We start from the raw sequence: 16,082 nt of genomic DNA on the forward strand, positions 1-16,082 counted from the left end.
AGGTTTTAGGTCCGGCCACAGCACTGTTTCAGCAACATTGAAGGTTTTAAATGACATCCACTGTGCTCTTGATAAGAAGATACATTGTGTGTCTGTCTTTATTGATTTGTCAAAGGCTTTTGTCACCGTGGACCATGCTGTGTTAGTGCAAAGGTTAAAATGTTGTGGAATTACTGGTCATGCTCTAGATTGTGTACAATTTGATAGGTCATTTATAAACCAATGTGTAATGGCAGATGGCTGTAAGAGGTGTGCTCAGGTGTTCCACAAGGTTCTATTTTGGGCCCACTGTTGTTTATTTTGTATATCAACAACATTGGGGATCTTATTGAAACAGCGGATGTTCATTTTTATGCAGATGATACTGTTCTTTATTCAAGTGGTAGTAGTTTATCTTTAGCTTTTGAAAATGCCCAAAGAGCGTTTAACATCATACAACAGAATCTGTATGATTTAAAGCCGGTTCTAAATTCGGATAAAACAAAATGCATGGTATTTTCAAATGCCAGGCATATTACAAATCATGTCATTGCTACATTGGCTGGACATACTATAGAGCAAGTTAACCTGTTGTGGTATAGGGGGCAGTATTTTCATCGCCGGATGAAAAAACGTACCCGATTTAAACTGGTTACTACTCTTGCCCAGAAACGAAAATATGCATATTATTAGTAGATGTGGATAGAAAACTCTGAAGTTTCTAAAAATGTTTGAATGGTGTCTGTGAGTATAACAGAACTCATATGGCAGGCAAAAACCTGAGAAAATTCCAAGCAGGAAGTGGCCTGTCTGAGAACTGTAGTTCTACTTTTGAATCCCTAGAGAAACTACAAATACTTATGAGTCATGTTGCACTTCCTAAGGCTTCCATTGGCTGTCTAAAGCCTTCAGAACGTGGATTGAGCTGTCTCCTGTCTCTGGGCAGAGTATAGTAGCTCAGTTTGTCAGTGGTCTGCCTGGTGACAAAGAGATTGGGTATGCGTGTTCCCACGAGCACGCTGTCTTTTCTTTTCCTCTTTGAATTAATACACTATTATCCGGTTCGAATATTATCGCTATTTTATGAGAAAAATACCATAAAAATTGATTTTAAACAGCGTTTGACATGCTTCTAAGTACGGTAATGGAACATTTAGAAATTTTTTGTCTCGAAATCCGCTCGCGCGTTACCCTTTGGATAGTGACCTGAATGCACGAACAAAACGGAGGTATTTGGACATAACTATGGATTATTTGGAACAAAAACAACATTTCTTGTGGAAGTAGCAGTCCTGGGAGTGCATTCTGACGAAGATCAGCAAAGGTAATACAATATTTCTAATACTAATTCTGAGTTTAGTGTGACCCCGAACATGGCGGGTGTCAAAATAGCTAGCCGTGATGGCTGAGCTATGTACTCAGAATATTGAAAAATGTGCTTTTGCCGAAAAGCTATTTTAAAATCTGACACAGCGACTGCATAAAGAAGTTGTGTATCTATAATTCTTAAAATAATTGTTATCTATTTTGTCAACGTTTATGAAGATTATTTTTGTAAATTCACCGGAAGTTTGTGGTGGGAAATACATTTTCTGAACATCACGCGCCAATGTAAAAAGCTGTTTTTGGATATAAATATGAACTTGATTTAACAAAACATACATGTATTTTATAACATAATGTCCTAGGAGTGTCATCTGATGAAGATCGTCAAAGGTTGGTGCATAATTTAGCTGTGTTTTCGGTTTCTGTGACATATACCCTTGCTTGGAAAATGGCTGTGTGATTATTTGTGTCTATGTACCCTCCTAACATAATCTAATGTTTTGCTTTCGCTGTAAAGCCATTTTGAAATCGGACAATGTGGTTAGATTAACAAGAGTCTTATCTTTAAAATGGTGTAAAATAGTTGATTGTTTGAGAAAATTGAATTCTGGTATTTTAGCTGTTTTTGTATTTCGCGCCATGCGATCCCATTGGCTGTTGGCTAGGTGTCCCGCTGGCGGAACGGGGTTCCGCTAGCGGAACGCCTAGATGTAAGAAGTTTTTTGTACAAATATTTAGGTGTGTGGGTTGATGATAAGCTGAGCTTCACTGTGCATGTAGAGATCTTGATAAGGAAGCTCAAGCTGAAAATAGTGTTTTTTACCGGCATAAGGCTTGTTTTTCTCTGGAGGCCAGAAAGGAGCTTGTAGGATGTTCATTGCTGTCGGTTTTAGATTTTAGTGATGTTATGTATTGCAGTCCTCAGCCACTACCCTGAGAGCACTTGATTCAGTGTATCATGCAGCCCTCCGGTTCATTACAAATCAAAAACGTCTAACACATCATTGTGATCCTTACAGTGCTGTTGGCTGGTCGTCATTGACCTTGCGTAGGATTAAACACTGGTATACACTGATTTACAAGGCCATATTGGGTAAAATGCCATTTTATCTCTGTTCTTTTTATTAAGGTCAGTAAATAAGTATCATTTACGGTCCAATTCTGATTTGCTTCTAACAGTACCAAAAATTAGAACAGGTCATGGTAGGAATAGTTTTAGTTACTCAGCTCCGTGGTCCTGGAATTCTCTCCTGAACATTTAAAAATTTGATGATCAAGTTTCGTTGGTGGAGTTTAAACACTTGATCGATGTATATATCATAGAAGAGTGTAATTATTTATAGGCCAGCTGTTTTAAGTCAAGACATAAAATGTTTTTGTTGTACTGTATATGTGTTTATAGTTTTGAATAATGTTGTGTTAGCATATATGTAAATTGTTTTGTCTGAAATGTTGTTCCCCCTGCTGCTATTGGACCTGGTCTCTCTTTGAAAAGAGATGTTATCTCAATGAGAATAAAACCTGTATAAATAAAGGTAAACATTTTTTTTAAAATCTAATAAAAATTGTCCATTTGGAAGACCCATTTGCGACCAAGCTTTAACTTCCTGATTGATGTCTTTAGATGTTGCTTCAATATATCCACTTAATTTTCCTTCCTCCTGATGCCATCTATTTTGTGAAGTGCACCAGTCCCTCCTGCAGCGAAACACCCCCACAACATGATGCTACCACCCCCGTGCTTCACGGTTGGGATGGTGTTCTTCGGCTTGCAAGCCTCCCCCTTTTTCCTCCAAACATAATGATGGTCATTGTGGCCAAACAGTTCTATTTTTGTTTCATCAGACCAGAGGACATTTTCCCAAAAAGTACGATCTTTGTCCCCATGTGTAGTTGCAAACCGTAGTCTGGCTTTTTTATGGCGGTTTTGGATAAGTGGCTTCTTCCTTTCTGAGCGGCCTTTCAGGTTATGTCGATATAGGACTCGTTTTACTGTGGATATAGATACTTTTGTACCTGTTTCCTCCAGCATCTTCACAAGGTCCTTTGCTGTTGTTCTGGGATTGATTTGCACTTTTCGCACCAAACTACGTTCATCTCTAGGAGACAGAACGCATCCCCTTCCTGAGCAGTATCATGGCTGCGTGGTACCATGGTGTTTATACTTGCTTACTATTGTTTGTACAGATGAACGTGGTACCTTCAGGCATTTGGAAGTTGCTCCCAAGGATGAACCAGACTTGTGGAGGTCTACAATTGGCAGATTCCTTTTGATTTTCCCATGATGTCAAGCAAAGAAGCAATGAGTTTGAAGGTAGGCCTTGAAATACATCCACAGGCACACCTCCAATTGACTCAAATTATGTCAATTAGCCTATCAGAAGCTTCTAAAGCCATGACATCATTTTCTGGAATTTTCCAAGCTGTTTAAAGGCACAGTCAACTTACTGTATGTAAACCTCTCACCTACTGGAATTTTGATACAGTGAATTATAAGTGAAATAATCTGTCTGTAAACAATTGTTTGAAAAATGTATTGTGTCATGCACAAAGTAGATGTCCTAACCGACTTGCCAAAACTATAGTTTGTTAACAAGAAATTTGTGGAGTGGTTGAAAAAGATTACATTTAGATTATGGTAATTCATATTAAGAGAACATGCAAGTCGAGGATGCAGCGATGTGCAGTGCTTCTTACCTAATTCTGTTGCGCACTTTGAAGATGTTAGAAGAACTGTTCAGAGCTGAAATAAATATGAAGCATGCCAGTCTCTCTTGGCTAGGAGAGATGAGACTGACTGCATCACTTATTTTTATAAGAAACATTGTGTTGAAAATCCCCAAATGGTTGCATAGTCAACTTACACACAGCTCTGACACACACTTATCCCACCAGACATGCCACCAGGGGTCTTTTCACAGTCCCCAAATCCAGAACAAATTCAAGAAAGCGTACAGAATGACTCCAACGAGTTTTAATGACTCCAACCTAAGTGTATGTAAACTTCCAACCTCAACTGTACATCATTTTAACAGATCAAGATAAACTTGGTCCAGGACTTTATACATTAAAAAGCTGTTGTCAATGTTATCAAAATCAGTCACTGAGAAAAGTACATTATGTAATAAAAAAAATCTTGAAATTTCAAACCACATAGAAAAAGAGCAGAAGCATAAACTATCCTGTTTATCATCAATATACATAATTATCATTACAAGGAAAGAGAATTCAACTCCACATTTACCTCAAAAGTTAAAGCTATGGAAAGAACCCTGGAATGAGTAGGTTTGTCCAAACTTCTGACTGGTACTGTATATAGTGTGTAATGTGAATATTTATGTTGTATTATACAGGGCACATTTGAAAAAGAGACCTAGTTCTCAATATGTCCTCGATGTTAAAATAAAGGTTAAATAAAATAAATAAACATTATTTGGGTATGAGTATGATAAAAGGTACCTCTAACTGCTTTCTTCTGGAAAATGTGAAGTCCAAGATGGATAAAGGGGGCGTTGTTGGGGCTGTGTTTCTGGACCTAAGGAAGGCTTTCGATACTGTTAACCATGAGATTCTCATCACAAAATTGTCCAAGTTCAACTTTTCCCCCGATGCCTTGAGATGTTTCTAAAAATGTTTGAATGGTGTCTGTGAGTATAACAGAACTCATATGGCAGGCAAAAACCTGAGAAAATTCCAAGCAGGAAGTGGCCTGTCTGAGAACTGTAGTTCTACTTTTGAATCCCTAGAGAAACTACAAATACTTATGAGTCATGTTGCACTTCCTAAGGCTTCCATTGGCTGTCTAAAGCCTTCAGAACGTGGATTGAGCTGTCTCCTGTCTCTGGGCAGAGTATAGTAGCTCAGTTTGTCAGTGGTCTGCCTGGTGACAAAGAGATTGGGTATGCGTGTTCCCACGAGCACGCTGTCTTTTCTTTTCCTCTTTGAATTAATACACTATTATCCGGTTCGAATATTATCGCTATTTTATGAGAAAAATACCATAAAAATTGATTTTAAACAGCGTTTGACATGCTTCTAAGTACGGTAATGGAACATTTAGAAATTTTTGTCTCGAAATCCGCTCGCGCGTTACCCTTTGGATAGTGACCTGAATGCACGAACAAAACGGAGGTATTTGGACATAACTATGGATTATTTGGAACAAAAACAACATTTCTTGTGGAAGTAGCAGTCCTGGGAGTGCATTCTGACGAAGATCAGCAAAGGTAATACAATATTTCTAATACTAATTCTGAGTTTAGTGTGACCCCGAACATGGCGGGTGTCAAAATAGCTAGCCGTGATGGCTGAGCTATGTACTCAGAATATTGAAAAATGTGCTTTTGCCGAAAAGCTATTTTAAAATCTGACACAGCGACTGCATAAAGAAGTTGTGTATCTATAATTCTTAAAATAATTGTTATCTATTTTGTCAACGTTTATGAAGATTATTTTTGTAAATTCACCGGAAGTTTGTGGTGGGAAATACATTTTCTGAACATCACGCGCCAATGTAAAAAGCTGTTTTTGGATATAAATATGAACTTGATTTAACAAAACATACATGTATTTTATAACATAATGTCCTAGGAGTGTCATCTGATGAAGATCGTCAAAGGTTGGTGCATAATTTAGCTGTGTTTTCGGTTTCTGTGACATATACCCTTGCTTGGAAAATGGCTGTGTGATTATTTGTGTCTATGTACCCTCCTAACATAATCTAATGTTTTGCTTTCGCTGTAAAGCCATTTTGAAATCGGACAATGTGGTTAGATTAACAAGAGTCTTATCTTTAAAATGGTGTAAAATAGTTGATTGTTTGAGAAAATTGAATTCTGGTATTTTAGCTGTTTTTGTATTTCGCGCCATGCGATCCCATTGGCTGTTGGCTAGGTGTCCCGCTGGCGGAACGGGGTTCCGCTAGCGGAACGCCTAGATGTAAGAAGTTTTTTGTACAAATATTTAGGTGTGTGGGTTGATGATAAGCTGAGCTTCACTGTGCATGTAGAGATCTTGATAAGGAAGCTCAAGCTGAAAATAGTGTTTTTTTACCGGCATAAGGCTTGTTTTTCTCTGGAGGCCAGAAAGGAGCTTGTAGGATGTTCATTGCTGTCGGTTTTAGATTTTAGTGATGTTATGTATTGCAGTCCTCAGCCACTACCCTGAGAGCACTTGATTCAGTGTATCATGCAGCCCTCCGGTTCATTACAAATCAAAAACGTCTAACACATCATTGTGATCCTTACAGTGCTGTTGGCTGGTCGTCATTGACCTTGCGTAGGATTAAACACTGGTATACACTGATTTACAAGGCCATATTGGGTAAAATGCCATTTTATCTCTGTTCTTTTTATTAAGGTCAGTAAATAAGTATCATTTACGGTCCAATTCTGATTTGCTTCTAACAGTACCAAAAATTAGAACAGGTCATGGTAGGAATAGTTTTAGTTACTCAGCTCCGTGGTCCTGGAATTCTCTCCTGAACATTTAAAAATTTGATGATCAAGTTTCGTTGGTGGAGTTTAAACACTTGATCGATGTATATATCATAGAAGAGTGTAATTATTTATAGGCCAGCTGTTTTAAGTCAAGACATAAAATGTTTTTGTTGTACTGTATATGTGTTTATAGTTTTGAATAATGTTGTGTTAGCATATATGTAAATTGTTTTGTCTGAAATGTTGTTCCCCCTGCTGCTATTGGACCTGGTCTCTCTTTGAAAAGAGATGTTATCTCAATGAGAATAAAACCTGTATAAATAAAGGTAAACATTTTTTTTAAATCTAATAAAAATTGTCCATTTGGAAGACCCATTTGCGACCAAGCTTTAACTTCCTGATTGATGTCTTTAGATGTTGCTTCAATATATCCACTTAATTTTCCTTCCTCCTGATGCCATCTATTTTGTGAAGTGCACCAGTCCCTCCTGCAGCGAAACACCCCCACAACATGATGCTACCACCCCCGTGCTTCACGGTTGGGATGGTGTTCTTCGGCTTGCAAGCCTCCCCCTTTTTCCTCCAAACATAATGATGGTCATTGTGGCCAAACAGTTCTATTTTTGTTTCATCAGACCAGAGGACATTTTCCCAAAAAGTACGATCTTTGTCCCCATGTGTAGTTGCAAACCGTAGTCTGGCTTTTTTATGGCGGTTTTGGATAAGTGGCTTCTTCCTTTCTGAGCGGCCTTTCAGGTTATGTCGATATAGGACTCGTTTTACTGTGGATATAGATACTTTTGTACCTGTTTCCTCCAGCATCTTCACAAGGTCCTTTGCTGTTGTTCTGGGATTGATTTGCACTTTTCGCACCAAACTACGTTCATCTCTAGGAGACAGAACGCATCCCCTTCCTGAGCAGTATCATGGCTGCGTGGTACCATGGTGTTTATACTTGCTTACTATTGTTTGTACAGATGAACGTGGTACCTTCAGGCATTTGGAAGTTGCTCCCAAGGATGAACCAGACTTGTGGAGGTCTACAATTGGCAGATTCCTTTTGATTTTCCCATGATGTCAAGCAAAGAAGCAATGAGTTTGAAGGTAGGCCTTGAAATACATCCACAGGCACACCTCCAATTGACTCAAATTATGTCAATTAGCCTATCAGAAGCTTCTAAAGCCATGACATCATTTTCTGGAATTTTCCAAGCTGTTTAAAGGCACAGTCAACTTACTGTATGTAAACCTCTCACCTACTGGAATTTTGATACAGTGAATTATAAGTGAAATAATCTGTCTGTAAACAATTGTTTGAAAAATGTATTGTGTCATGCACAAAGTAGATGTCCTAACCGACTTGCCAAAACTATAGTTTGTTAACAAGAAATTTGTGGAGTGGTTGAAAAAGATTACATTTAGATTATGGTAATTCATATTAAGAGAACATGCAAGTCGAGGATGCAGCGATGTGCAGTGCTTCTTACCTAATTCTGTTGCGCACTTTGAAGATGTTAGAAGAACTGTTCAGAGCTGAAATAAATATGAAGCATGCCAGTCTCTCTTGGCTAGGAGAGATGAGACTGACTGCATCACTTATTTTTATAAGAAACATTGTGTTGAAAATCCCCAAATGGTTGCATAGTCAACTTACACACAGCTCTGACACACACTTATCCCACCAGACATGCCACCAGGGGTCTTTTCACAGTCCCCAAATCCAGAACAAATTCAAGAAAGCGTACAGAATGACTCCAACGAGTTTTAATGACTCCAACCTAAGTGTATGTAAACTTCCGACCTCAACTGTACATCATTTTAACAGATCAAGATAAACTTGGTCCAGGACTTTATACATTAAAAAGCTGTTGTCAATGTTATCAAAATCAGTCACTGAGAAAAGTACATTATGTAATAAAAAAAATCTTGAAATTTCAAACCACATAGAAAAAGAGCAGAAGCATAAACTATCCTGTTTATCATCAATATACATAATTATCATTACAAGGAAAGAGAATTCAACTCCACATTTACCTCAAAAGTTAAAGCTATGGAAAGAACCCTGGAATGAGTAGGTTTGTCCAAACTTCTGACTGGTACTGTATATAGTGTGTAATGTGAATATTTATGTTGTATTATACAGGGCACATTTGAAAAAGAGACCTAGTTCTCAATATGTCCTCGATGTTAAAATAAAGGTTAAATAAAATAAATAAACATTATTTGGGTATGAGTATGATAAAAGGTACCTCTAACTGCTTTCTTCTGGAAAATGTGAAGTCCAAGATGGATAAAGGGGGCGTTGTTGGGGCTGTGTTTCTGGACCTAAGGAAGGCTTTCGATACTGTTAACCATGAGATTCTCATCACAAAATTGTCCAAGTTCAACTTTTCCCCCGATGCCTTGAGATGGATGAAACCATACCTTGAAGGCAGAACTCAGTGTGTCAGAGTGAGCAATGAGCTGTCGCCCACTCTTAGCTATGATGTGGGCGTGCCCCAAGGGTCAATACTGGGGCCCCTCCTGTTCAGCCTGTACATTAATGATCTGCCTTCTGTCTGCACTGGGTCTGAAGTTCAAATGTATGCAGATAATACAGTGATATATGTGCATGCAAAGAGCAAACAACAAGCTGCACAAGAACTCACTACTGTAATGGTCCAGGTTACAAAGTGGCTCAGTGACTCGTGTTTGCATCTCAATGTGAAAAAAACAGTTTGCATGTTCTTCACAAAGAGGGCAACAGATGCTACTGAGCCAGATGTCTATGTGTCAGGGGAGAAGCTCCAGGTGGTATCTGATTTTAAGTACCTTGGCATCATACTTGATTCCAACCTCTCTTTTAAAAAGCATGTGAAAAAGGTAATTCAAATAACCAAATTCAACCTAGCTAATTTCCGATTTATACGAACTTGTTTGACCACAGAGGTAGCAAGACTGTACTTCAAATCGATGATACTCCCCCACTTAACATACTGCTTGACTAGTTGGGCCCAAGCTTGCTATACAACATTAAAACCTATTCAGTCTGTCTACAAACAGGCTCTCAAAGTGCTCGATAGGAAGCCCAATAGCCATCATCACTGTTACATCCTCAGAAAGCATGAGCTCCTGAGTAGGGAAAATCTTGTGCAATACACCGACGCATGTCTTGTATTCAAGATCCTAAATGGCCTAGCTCCCCCTCCACTCAGTATTTTTGTTAAACAGAAAACCCAAACATATGGCAGCAGATCCACAAGGTCTGCCATGAGAGGTGACTGTATAGTTCCCTAAAGGAAAAGCACCTTTAGTAAATCCGCTTTCTCTGTGAGAGCGTCCCATGTCTGGAATACACTGCCATCAGACACACATAACTGCACCACATATCACACTTTCACAAAATGCATGAAGACATGGCTAAAGGTCAATCAGATTTGTGAACATAATCACTAGCTGTGTATTGCCACTTTCCATGTTGTCTGTTGTCTGTAGCTTGTGAGGTGTGGAAACACTTTGTTGTTTTTATCGATTTTGTCTTGTTGCTTTTTGTTCTATGTTGCTCTGTCTGTATGCTACATCTTGCTTGTCCTATGTTGCTCTGTCTGTATGCTATGTCTTGCTTGTCCTATGTTACTCTGCGTGTGCTCACGGTTCAATGATTGTCTATATTGTAATTGTTTTTAATAACCTGCCCAGGGACTGCGGTTGAAAATTAGCCGGCTGGCTAAAACCGGCACTTTCACTGAAACGTTGATTAATGTGCACTGTCCCTGTAAAAATAAAATAAACTCAAACTCAAACATGGGATCTCCAGTCTCCCTTCTAACCCTCTATGTCCCCAAAGAGAGACACCTACCTGGGAAGGTCAGTCAACAGTTAGGGAGTCAAGAGCCACGCCATGTTGGAGACCATAGCACTCATTCTATATGACATCACTTTCTCACTAAACAATGATGTAATCTATTCTCTAACTCCTAGCTGGTCAAAATGGTGGACTGATATTCTTCTAAGGACAAAATGCTTTAAATCAGGCAATAATCTCCCTACCCGGTCTGAACTTGTTAACTGTGAGATGTATTATTATCGATCATCAACATTCCAGAATGTTCCATCTCTCAGTGTTCTGGAGTGGAATGCCATCGCTGACTGAATTACCCTCCACACTCTAAACATCCATGTTATGTCATGTTGTGTCTGTGTGTTTTAAAAATTACAATAAATAATATTTAAAGTAACTTGTTGTGTGTCTACGTGCTGGACATTGCTCCTACTGAAAGTGTCTGTGTATATTTTGTGCATAGGAAGGCCCTAAAAATTGTCAAACTCCCCAGCCACCCCAGTCATAGACTGTTCTCTCTACTACCGCATGGCAAGCGGTACTGGAGTGCCAAGTCTAGGACAAAAAGGCTTCTCAACAGTTTTTACCCCCAAGCCATAAGACTCCTGAACAGGTGATCAAATGGCTACCCGGACTATTTGCATTGTGTCGTCCCCACCTCCAACCCCTCTTTACATTGCTGCTACTCTCTATTTATCATATATGCATAGTCACTTTAACTATACTGTAATGACCTGACTAGATTATAAAGGAACAATTGTCCAGACAGAGGATGGAGTTAACGAACGGACGGTTTATTAACCCAACTTAACACAGGCTACTGTTTGGCCGTAGCCCATGCCAAATAAATGAAAGGTACCCTACAAACCAACCGTGACCTTCTCTTGTGAATCCCAGACGTAAGAGAGAGAACAATGGCTAAACCCGGTCTTAACTTCCAATGCTCCATCCCCCTGCCCAACCCCCCTCCACGCCACTCCGCCAACCACCAGGCTGCCCGGTATCAGAACATTCCAGGCATTCCCGTGATTGGCAGATAGCAGGTTGATTGGCATGACCCCGCGAACACTGGTAAGTACGACACAACCCACTAATAGCCTAACACATAATTCACAGCTGTCTGTGCGGGTCGCTACACAGCCCCCCCACCAAAGTCCCTCGTCCCCGAGGGAACAAACAAAGTCTCTGAAGCGACCCGGAGGTCTCCTTTGCCTGCGTGGCCGTGATGGTCGCAGAGTGTCCAGATGTGAAACAGGGGGCTCCATCCGTGGCAAGGGGCTGCCCCTCTGGGACCCAGGGGATGAAGGAAGGGATATGGGGGACAAGGAAGCGGGAACGGGGAATACAGTCCGTGGCTCCGGGGAACCACGCGGTGACACAGGGAGGGAGACAGGGGGAGTGGGCCGTCTGGAGCCTTGTCGACGGTACCTGGGGGTGGGTGTCTGGAGAATGTCATTGCCAGAGAGGGGAATTGTGGGGGGTCCCTGGGGTTTGGGGAGAAGCGGCCCCTCTGTATGGGGCTAACCTGTCCCGGTGCAGTGCCACCTATCTCCCCCTGGAAGGAAGCTGCACCCGGTACACAACCTCCCCTACCCTCTCCAGGACGCTGCAGGGCCCCACCCAGTGACTGTCCAACTTGGGGCATCTGCCTTTTTTCCTTAGGGGGCTGTAGACCCAGACCAGCTCCCCAGCCACAAAGTGCCTTCCCCAGGTGTGCACATCATAGTTCCTCTTCTGCCTCACACCTGCATTCACCAGCTGCTCTCTGGCGAAGTTGTGGGCTGTCTCCAGGCGGTCCTGGAGTCTCCAGGCATACTCCGGCCCCGGTGGAACATGAGGGCTATCCAGGGGCCGACCAAACGCCATCTCCGCAGGGGTGCGGATCTCTCTCCCCAGCATGAGGAGGGCAGGCGTGCAGGAGGTGGAGTCTTGGACAGCGGAGCGGCATGCCATGAGAACCATAGGCAGGTGCTTGTCCCAGTCACGCTGGTGTTTGGCAGAGACGATGGCCATCTGCTGTCCGAGCGTTTTGTTGAAGCGCTCCACAAGGCCATCACTTTGAGGATGGAGAGGAGTAGTGCGGGTCTTGTGCATACCCAGCCTAACACATGGTGGCGAACACACGGGACTCAACATTTCTGCCTTGGTCGCTGTGGATGGACTCCGCAGCTCCAAACCTGCTGAACATCCCCGCTGTCAGGGAGTCGACGATGGTCTCTGCCTCCTGGTCAGGCAGAGCAAAGGCCTCTGGCCATTTTGTGAAATAGTCCATGGCCGTGAGCACCCAGAAGTTTCCACTGTCTGTGGTGGGGAACGGCCCAAATACATCCACTCCCACCCACCATGGGAGCCCCCACTGGGAACTGTTGGAGCTGAGCATGAGAGCGGCCTGCGGGGCCCTTTCTCGCTGTGCAGTTGTCACAGCGGCGGCAAAAGTCCTCCACATCCCTCTTGTGCTGCCCCCAGTAAAAGCCCTGACGGAGGCAGCAGAGTGTTTTTGTGACCCCAAAGTGTCCAGTCCCCACCCCCTCATGAGTACTCTGGAGCACCGCCTCCCGCAATGCTTTTGGGACCACCACCTGCCACCTCTCCTCTCCCATAGCTGACTCCTTCCATGCCCGCTGTAGCACGCCATCAGCCAGCCGCAGTCTCTCAAACTTTGACCACAACCCTTTGGTCGCGAGTGAGAGCGCTGTCACCTCTTCCCATGGTGGCCTCACCTGCGCCTCTACCCACTGTAGCACTGGCTGTAGGTCTGTGTCCCGTCCCTGCTGCTGCCCCCATTCAGCCACGTCGACAGTCTGCAGCTCACAGCAGACAGGGCCGCTCACCCGACACACTGTGGCACAGACTCAGCGCTCTCTCTCGTCCCTCTCTCCGTTCACAGTGGCGGCAGCCATCTGCAGTACAGGGCCGACGGGACATGGCGTCGGCGTTGGAGTGGCGTGCCCCTGCCCTGTGCACCACTGTGAAGTCATACGGCTGAAGCTCCTCCAACCAGCATGCCACCTGCCCCTCTGGCTCTCTGAAAGACATGAGCCACTGGAGAGCAGAGTGGTCAGTCCTTACAGTAAAGGGCAGGCCACCCAGGTTGTACTTGAAGTGTTTGATGGAAGCCACAACAGCCAGGAGCTCCCGTCGGCGCTCATGTTTGTCAAAAGTTTTGCTGAAGTACGCCACCACTCTCTCCCCCTCTGGCCCCACCTGGGCCAGCACCATGCCCACATTGCTCGCGTCTGTGTCCAGGATAAAGGGCAAGGTGAGGTCAGGGGGGGCGAGCACAGGGGCCCCAATCAGTGCACGTTTGAGGGTGTTGAAGGCCTCCTCACACTCCACTGTCCAAGTGAAAGCCTTGTCCTTCGGCAGCAGGCGGTTCAGGGGAGCAGCGACACTTGAGAAGTCCCGTACAAACCTCCTGTAGTACGAGACCAGGCCCAGGAAGCTCTTCAGCTGACGGTGGTCGGTGGGGGTGGGCCAGTCTCGGACAGCCCCCACCTTGTCCTCCATGGTGCTGATCCCATCCTTCCCCACTTGGTGGCCCAGGAAGGACACCTCTCTCCTCATGAAGTGTCACTTCTCGGGGTGGAGCTTCAGACCTGCGGCAGCCACCCGCTCCAGCACACTCCGTAGCGCCACCAGGGCTGACTGGAAGGAGCTACCATGGGCCAGGATGTCATCAAGGTATACCAGACACTGCTGTCGGGGGATGCCATCCAGCACCCTGTCCATCAAACGCTCAAAAGTAGCTGGAGTGTTGCACAGGCCGAAGCACAGGACCTTGAACTGCCAGTGTCCTCTGTTAGTGGAGAACGCAGTTTTGGCTCTGGCCTCTGGGGAGAGGGGCACCTGCCAGTTGCCACTGCGGAGGTCTAGTGAGGAGAACCAGGAGGACCCCCTAACCAGGCCCAGCGACTCATCAATACGTGGTATGGGGTATGAGTCTGTCCTGGTTACCTCATTCAGCCGCCTGTAGTCCGCACAGAACCTCAGCTTGCCCCCCTTCTTAGGAACCATGACAACTGGCACCGCCCAGGGGCTGTCTGAGGGCTCGATGAAGTCTGCCCGCTGCATCTCTAACACAGGCTTGTCTGCCGCCTCCTGGCGTGCCAGCGGGATACGGCGGGGACGCATCTTGATGGGCCGAGCATCACCTGTGTCGATCTCATGCTGCAGCAGATGAGTCTGACCCACCTCTTTCTCACTCAGCGCAAAGCTGTCTCTGAATTCAAACAGCAACTGCCACAACCGTTCCTGCTGCTCGGGGTCAAGACCAACACAGTTCCTCCCCCCACTGCAGACAGTGTCCTCTCCTCTCCTATCTGGGGTAGCTGGGCTGGGGGGGTGCGGCCCGGGCTCACAGAGGGCTGTGTCGTGGAGGTAGCTGGGGGAATGTAACACACAGCCGTAGGTGACAGGGGGGCTGGGGAAAAGTCACACACAGATGTGGGGGAGGGGGGGCAGCCATGAGTCTCTGCTGCTTTAACTGTTGGAGTAAAGGGTTTGTTGGGTTGAGTGTATGTGATATTAGGGGGGGCCATGGTGACTGCCGGCCCTCCCTGGAAGCTCAGTGTGCCCCCATTTAGGTCTAACTGGCAGCCTGTGCTCTAAGAAAGTCCAACCCCAGGATACAAGGGTCCTGCACAGCCGCCACCAACACAGGATGACGCACCGACCGGCCCCCTACTGTCAGAGTCATTATTCCCCTCCCTTTCATGGGTGCCAGCTCACCTGTGACTGTGCGGAGCTGCACAGTTGTGGGCTCACACTGAGTCCAACCTGGTACAATATCTGGCCTCACCAGGGTTACTGTGGACCCAGTGTCCACCAGGGCAGAACAGGGACAGGGACATGACAAAAGTCCCCAACACAGGTCCGGCCCACCACAACAACAGGCTCCGTCCGCTTGCCCTCGTCTGCTTCTGGGGGAAGTGGAGCCTTGCTTCCCCGTCTGGGCCGGTGGGCTCCTCCTGAAGAAGATGGTGGTTGGGATAGAAAGCCAGGGGTCCGCACTACCCGTTCTATGTTGACCCCGAGCCGTTTCCCTGAGCTCCGGGGAACTTGGGGCAATCCCGGCGCGGATGGCCTGGCTGGTCACAACCCCAGCAGACCCGGGGACCACGGCGTGTGTTTCGTTCCACCTGTAGCGACACAGCATGAATGAGTTCTGTCATATCAGCCATGTATGCAGGCTTTTCCGGCTCTGGGCTGCTCTGCCCCCCAGCTCGCACAGAGGGTCTGCCTCCCTGCACCCCCACCAAAGACCCAGCTGAAGCCCCAGCCCACACCAGCTCCCTCTCCAATGCCATCTCCAAGGCTATCTGCAATGACTCAGGATGAGCCAGCTGGGTCTGTATGCGCAGCTCCGTAGGAGAAAGCGCCTGTATGAACTGGTCCCGTGCTAGCTCGCGCTGCACGTAGGGGGGGCATGTGAGCATATGCCCGCCCAGAGAGGCTCTCAATGTCATTAGCTAGCATCCGTAGTGACTCTCCAGGCTGCCTGCGTCTATTACTCAGTTCGG

Source organism: Salmo salar, unplaced genomic scaffold (assembly GCF_905237065.1).
Source record: "Salmo salar unplaced genomic scaffold, Ssal_v3.1, whole genome shotgun sequence".
NCBI classification, from domain to species: domain Eukaryota; kingdom Metazoa; phylum Chordata; class Actinopteri; order Salmoniformes; family Salmonidae; genus Salmo; species Salmo salar.